We start from the raw sequence: 6,784 nt of genomic DNA, 5'->3' as shown, positions 1-6,784 counted from the left end.
GCCCCTTTACAAAATATTTTTTATTATTATTAGTCGGACAGTGTGGTGGTGGTGGCACACACCCTCAATCCCAGAATTCAGGAGGCAGAGGCAGGTGGATCTTTGAGTTTGAGGCCAGCCTGGTCTACAGAGTGAGGTCCAGGATAGCCAGGGCTACACAGAGAAACCCTGTTTTGAGAAACAACAACAACACAAACAAACAAAAAGTTTATTATTATTATATTTTAGACTTATTTATTTTATTTTGTGTGTATGTGTACTAAGTACATGACTGGTGTCTTCAGAAGTCTGAGGAGAGCATCAGATTCTCCTGGAACTGGAGTTATAGATGGTTGTGAGATTCTTAATGAAAACCAAGGTCTTGGCTCTCCCAACATACCTGTAAGAAAATGAAAAGTTGACTCACAGATTAGGAGAAAGCATTTACAATATAGAACAATATGAGTGCTGGGAATTGAGCATGATCCCTCTGCAAGAGCAATAAGTGCTCTTAACTACTAAGCCACCTTTCTAGCCCCTTGACTGAGATGAGGTCTTGCTGTATATAGCCCAAGCTGAACTTAAATCCTTGATCTTCCTGCCTCAGGTCCTGAGTGGTGAGATTCACTGATTCATCCATCTCACTGAGTGGTGAGATGCCCAGCTTGCTTAAGTTCTTTTTGTTGTTTTGAGATAGGATCTCACTCTGCAGCCCAGGCTGTTTTAGAACTCATTTTGCATTCCAGACTGGCCTTGAATTCACAGCAATCTGCCTGCCTCAGCTTCCCCAGTGCTGGGATTACAGGTGTGAGTCACCATACCTTTTCCTAGGTTCTAATTTAGGGACTTTTCCTACTACTATTATGACATTAGGCCAATATTTTACTTTAAGGCCCAATCTTCTGTATAAAACTGAAATTAGTTGGAGAATTTTTAAAAATTCAATACAAAATCAGGATGGGAGAGATCACTCAGTGGTTAAGAGAACCTGCTCTTCTTGCTGAGACCCTAGTTTGATTCCCAGCACCCACAAGGTGGCTCACATACTTCCAGTTCCAGGAGATCTGATGATCTCTGCAAGCCCAAGGTATAAATTCAGGCAAACATTCCTATACATAAAATAAATAAATCTTAAATTTTAAAAAAGTTTAATACATCACCAGTTCAAAGTGTTTAGGAAAATAGCAGCCTTTGCTGGGTGATGGTGGTGCACGACTTTAGTCCCAGCACTTGGGAAGCAGAGGCAGGCAGATCTCAGTGAGTGTGAGGTTAGCCTGGTCTACAAAGTTAGTTACAGGATAGCCAGGACTGTTACACAGAGAAACCTTATTTCCAAAAAGAAAGAAAGAAAGAAAGAAAGAAAGAAAGAATGAAAGAAAGAAAGAAAGAAAGAAAGAAAGGAAATAACAGCCTTCTAAGCCCACTATTGCAAAGGAAAACAGAGTACTGCAAAGTTGCTGCTGATCAAGCTGGCTGCCTGTATGCTTGGTACTTTACGCACAACACTTCAGTGAGTCTCCACTAATTCTTTTAAAGTTTTCTTCAAATTCCAGAATGCTGGACTCTCATCCAGTTGGCCGTGCACACTTGTATATTTTTTTTGTGCACAGTTATCTGCTTTTATTAAAACAATACTCAGAAAAACGAGGCTGGTCAAGGGAGCAATTAGCCATGGTTTATTCCGGTGTGTTTCCAGGGTGGCAGGAAACCAGTCCAGAATGAGATAAGAAGTTTGGGCCTTTATTGGGTGTGACTGGACTTCTGGACAAAGGGGAGCAGCAATTTTTTTTCCTGGCCAGCTATTTTCATCCCTGGCTTAGAGAGTGTTGAAAAACATTGAGTGAGGTAGATTGCTACTTTCATAGGCAGAGAAAGAACATCAACAAGGAGCAGGAGGAGCTAGGCCTATTTGTTTTTTTTTGTTTTTTCTCGAGACAGAGTTTCTCTGTATTGCTTTGGAGGTTGTCCTGAACTTGCTTTGTAGACCAGGGTGGCCTCGAACTCACAGACACCGTGTGCCTCTGTCTCCTGTGTGCTGGGATTAAAGGTGTGTGCCACCAATGCCGGGCTGGCCAATTTGCTTTTGTAACATTGGTAACATTGTTAATGATAGAGGGGCAAGCAGTGAAATGTTTCACCTGTACAGGTGAAACAACTTCCTCCTGCCTCTTCAGATACTTTTAATACTTTGTATAGGTTTTAAACTTAATTATCCCTAGCACCAATCAATTATAACATTATTACCCCCTATTACTGTAAGGGTAGATAATTACTTGATTTCAATATTGACAGTATTCCCTTCCCTGCTCTCAGCACAGAAACAGTCACTAACCATTCTGTCTCCTTTTTTGGTAGAGCTAGATGTAGCCCCAGAGTCCTCCACGTGGCCCCCATGAACCTGACCCAAACCAACTCCCGGGGACAAAAGCCATTGTGTTTCTGCTTAGGGAAATGGGATGTAAAGATGAAGACCCACATCTCTGTTGTGAGATGCAGGAAGACAAACAGTTGGAGCTGAGAGTAATCTATGCTGGGATAGAGAGGGAAAATTCTGTTGAATTTACAATGGTGAATTCAGCTCCTTTAATGACATGAAAATGGTCAACTTCAGACCGTGGTCTTTGTCAAAGATTATTGGTTCACCTGCTCATCAGTGTGTTCAGGTGAATGGAATGTCTTCAGCTGTTCTCACTGAGAACCACAGTGTGCTTGGGTGCCAGATCTACACACGCACTTTCAGTTTGGTCCCCTGTCTGAACTGGCAATGAACTTAGGGCTGCATATAATGTAGGCAAGTGCTCTACCACTGAGCTATATCCCTGGCCCCAATTGTAGTCTTTCAGGTGGGTTGAGACTAGTGAGTCATTTTCAATAAATACAACCCTTTGATGTAAACAAAAGCTAAGAGAGGGCTGGGGATGCAGCTAAATTGGAAGACAGCTTGCCTAGCGAGCATGAAGCCCTGGGTTCCATCCCTAGCACTATATAAAACTGGGTGTGGTGGCTCATGACTGTAATCCCAGAACTAAGGAGGCGTAGGTTGCTTGGGAGGAAGTAGTCTTGGCAGGTCCATTGACCACTTTCCCAGAGATGGGAGGAAAGGAGCCCTCTGTTTACAGGTTCCATGTTGTGCATAAAAGATCTAGGTGTGGCTGTTTGGTTTAGTATTACATCTTTAATTTCCTGAGGCTCTATTCCAATGCTCCTACATCAATCTTATTTTCAGATTTTAATGTCGATATTAATTTCACATCCAAATTGGCACACCTAGGAGAAATCATGTATAATTAGAAAGATCTAATTGGAAACATCAGAAAACATTCTGAAACACTACATTCTAGGCTCACAACTGCCATAGCAGGACATGGGCCAGCAACTCTTTCACTCTGGGGGCTTAGAGCATGGATGCATAGAAGGGAATAGTAATTGGGAAATTATTTATAACGTTTTCTCCTGAGGTGGCTGCCATGATGACCTGTAACATTTGCTGTGAAGAAAGCAACAAATACAGAATGACAGAGTAGAGACCAATTAGGGGTTATGTCTTGTCGGTGGTTCTACAAGCTCCTGGAGCCAATCTTTCAGGAACTGACTCTGTGACTTCAGGAAAAGTGGTTCTGTGATCCAAAAGGAAGAATCTTGTTTTATGGAACACACACACACACACACACACACACACACACACACACACACACACATTTTTATTTTATTTTTTCTTGAGGCAAAGTCTCCTGTATTTCATCTTGGCCTCAAATTTTCTAACCTTGAACTCTCAATCCTCCAGGCTCCACCTCCTGAGTGCTGGGATTACACTTAGATGTAGTGTTGGGTATGAAACCCAGAGGCTTCCAGCATGTTAGGCAAGCATTCTACCAACTGAACTACACCACCAGCTCTACCCATCAAGCGGTTACATGATGCATAGCAAGTAGTTCAAGAACCGAAACCTAGAATATAAGAAATACCATGCAAATACTGTTTTGTGAAAAGACAAGAAAACGCGTATTTTCATAGTTTATTTGTGTCAACTCAGTTCTCTCAGAGAGAGAAATTTTTATTGCCGGAAAGTGTGGGTATAATTTAAAACTAAGTTTTCCAGTAACATGGATTAGTTGAACCCACAGTCAAACATTTAATCTCTGACCCTTACCATTTTATTTAGCATGGGCCATCAGCAGCGCACTAAGCAACCCAGGTAAGATTCTGCAGCCACACAATTTACACGAGGCCGTACCTGCACGAAATTCAACTTGATTGTGATAGAAACTCAGCAGAGTAGTTCTTTCAGGCCACTGCTTCTTTGTTTATTAATAGTGGAGTGATGTGTTTGTGTATGACTTCAAGAGTCTTAATTTTGTAATAGCCGCTCAGGAGGAGAGTAGGAGTCAGGTGATATCATCCTGAGTCACAGGATTGAGTAATTTGCTGAAAAATCCAACTGGCACCTGCAGGACCGATTCCCAAGAATCCACTTTCTCCTGAATGTCGCCGGTTGAGGCGGCTGGCCTCATCCCCGCCTCCAGGCTGAGGGGTTCACTAATCTGCATTGTTAAACAAGCCCCTCCTCATCTCATTTCCCTCAGGTGACGTCGAGGTCTGGACTCCCTGATACTCTAAGAAGCAGACGAAAAGTCCTCATTCAGCCAAGGCTCTTCCACCTGGGTTCAAGGACCCGATCGCGGTCGGGTCGCTGATTTGCAGATCCAGGGCATCTGCGAATGAAGGCATCCTTCACTCCGCGGTGAAGGAGTGAAACCGGCCTGAAAAGTGTTCTGAGTCTGCTTCCCCTTTGTCTCCAGCTGCGGATAGGCAGAGGCAGAGAGGGTCGTGAACCTGCATTCGGAGTTAGTGTGTCGCTCCCTGCAAGGGTCGCTAAGACGGAGGGAAAGTTGCGGTGGCCGCGGGGAGGCGGCTCCGCCCCCAGAGCTCTGCTCGGGGCGGCGGCGAGAGAGGGACTGGGCGGGCCGGGAGGCGCGGGGCGTGGTCTTCAGCCTCCAGTCCACAGCGGAGCGCGCTCGGCTGCGCTTTAAGCCTTCGGCCGCACGGAAGAGCGAGCGGGAGACCGATCGAGGGGCGCCATCGGGGCAGCGAAGCGAGCGGGGCGCAGATCAGGGTGGGCCCAGCCCGGGTCCTCGCCTCCAGGCAAGGCAGACATCGGTGAGCGCGGCCGCTGGGGCTCCCGCGCCCTAAAGCGCCTTTCGGGAGCGGGAGGGCGGGGAAGGGGCGGGCGCTAGCTCAGCGGGTTCCCCGAGCCGGGAGGGGAGTCCGGGGCCCCACAGGAGCCTCCGGATGCGGGGCTCCCAGCCGGGCCGCGGGAAACTTCGCCCAGGCGGGGGACAGCGGGGCGCTCCGGGCGCTGCAAACTTAGCGGCGGGCGGGGCACCCCGGAGATCTCTACGAGCACCAGCGGTTGGTGTTGGTGTCCCCGGCTTCTTTGTGTCACCTCCGGGCCCGGCCCTCGGGTGCACCCGGCTCGGCCCCGGGGCTCCCCACCATTCCTCCAGCCCGGCCCAGGCGGGCGCGCTCGTCTGATTGTTTGCATTCCTCACGTCACGCCTGGGCGGGAAAGATTTTGAACGGGGTGTGAGAGAGAACGCTGGAGCTGCGGCGCAGAGATTGCAAGACCACGGGCGGCGGGATCGGAGAACCTGAGGCCGGGGCGCACTACCGTTGAACGGGACGGGGGACCCTGGTATTGGAGGAGAAGGGGCGGGCATGGCGGCTAAGAGCCTCCTTAGAGCGGAGAGGAGGCGCTGGGACCGCGGGGATTATAATTCCATTTTGATCGCTTGAGGTCTTTGTTGTCTCTGCTATTGCCTTTAGGGTCCGACCGTAGCACCTGGTCCTCCTTTGGGTCTCTCCCTTGAGGTCTGGAAAGGCGCCCCGGGTGGGGGTGGGTGGGCGTGGATCTGTTAAAGACTGCTGCTAGCCACAGGAGCCGCTTCTTTAGATGGAGGTGGAGAAGTCCAGTTGTAACACTTGCCTTTGTGGACGCGCCTTATTTCCGAAAGTTGTTTTCTCCTCCCCTAGTGGAAGGGAGCGTCGGAGCCGAGAGGCAGCAGACGCGGTTGTGCGCAAGCACCGGCCAGCCCGAGGCAAACCCGCGAGGGTCTTTGTGGCCGCTTAGCGCTTTGCCCGGCTGAAAAAAAAAATGCTTGAAAGTTGGATTTGAAGCAACTTCACCTGCTTCTCTAAAAGTTCCCATCGCTCCAGAGTTCTTGCCGCAGGTAAACTCTATGGCTATGCACGAATAGTTCCATCGCTTGTTTGGGTGGGGACACAGTTAAACATACCTGACCTCCTGGCAGCTTCGGTACCAGTAAACGCCACCACGGGAGAGGAAGCATTCGGTTTTTATAGCCTGGGATTTTTGATGTGTTTGCACGCCTCAATGCATGACTGCGCCCCCGGTTTTCTTTCTGGAAAATTCGCAAGACTTCCAAAGGCTTTTCCTGTGGTGACTACTGTGAAGCCTCTGTCCTGTCCTGTCCTGCCCTTGAGCGGTCTCCTCCCTCGCAGCTCCCCACCCACCCGGGGAGGTGGGAACAGGTGTAATGAGTAAAATGTGAAGGGTTTTGGTCTTTGTTTACCTATTTGAATTTAAAAGCTTCTTTTTGTTTTGTTTGGATATAGGATCTCTGGTAGTTAAGGATGGCCTTGAATTTGCTATGCAATTGAGGCTGGCTTTGAACTTATTCACCCCCAGCCCTTCACTTCCCAGGTTCTGGAATTACAAGTGTGAGCTACCCCACCTGGTTTAATGAGCTTCTATTTGAATTTTTAGAAATTCAAAATTAAACAGTTT

The 6,784-nt window shown here is 47.9% G+C and overlaps 1 protein-coding gene and 1 long non-coding RNA gene across 13 annotated transcripts in view; one reads left to right on the top strand and one right to left on the bottom strand.

Annotated features, from left to right (window-relative positions):
• Window positions 1-202: 202 nt before the first annotated feature.
• On the bottom strand, window positions 203-4,973 carry LOC118238835. Its single transcript, XR_004770081.1, has 2 exons — window positions 4,130-4,973; window positions 203-379 (listed from the first exon to the last, which is right to left on the bottom strand). It is a non-coding gene; the product is annotated as an uncharacterized LOC118238835 (long non-coding RNA).
• An 18-nt stretch (window positions 4,974-4,991) lies between these two features.
• The window catches only part of Syne2 (spectrin repeat containing nuclear envelope protein 2), a 289,785-nt gene continuing 287,992 nt past the window's right edge, over window positions 4,992-6,784 (top strand). For 10 of the 12 annotated variants that reach the window (XR_004770080.1, XR_004770079.1, XM_027418272.2 and 7 more), the window contains exon 1: window positions 4,992-5,136. The gene's annotated coding sequence lies outside the window, so the exon portion shown is untranslated. Of the gene's footprint in view, window positions 5,137-5,542; window positions 5,672-6,009; window positions 6,207-6,784 lie in introns of those variants that run through there. The other 2 variants (XM_027418266.2, XM_027418269.2) reach the window with 2 other exon arrangements.

This window comes from Cricetulus griseus, chromosome 5 (assembly GCF_003668045.3).
Source record: "Cricetulus griseus strain 17A/GY chromosome 5, alternate assembly CriGri-PICRH-1.0, whole genome shotgun sequence".
In the NCBI taxonomy this organism is placed as follows: domain Eukaryota; kingdom Metazoa; phylum Chordata; class Mammalia; order Rodentia; family Cricetidae; genus Cricetulus; species Cricetulus griseus.
Note: the sequence above shows the minus strand (reverse complement) of the source record. Positions and strands in the feature narration are given on the sequence as shown.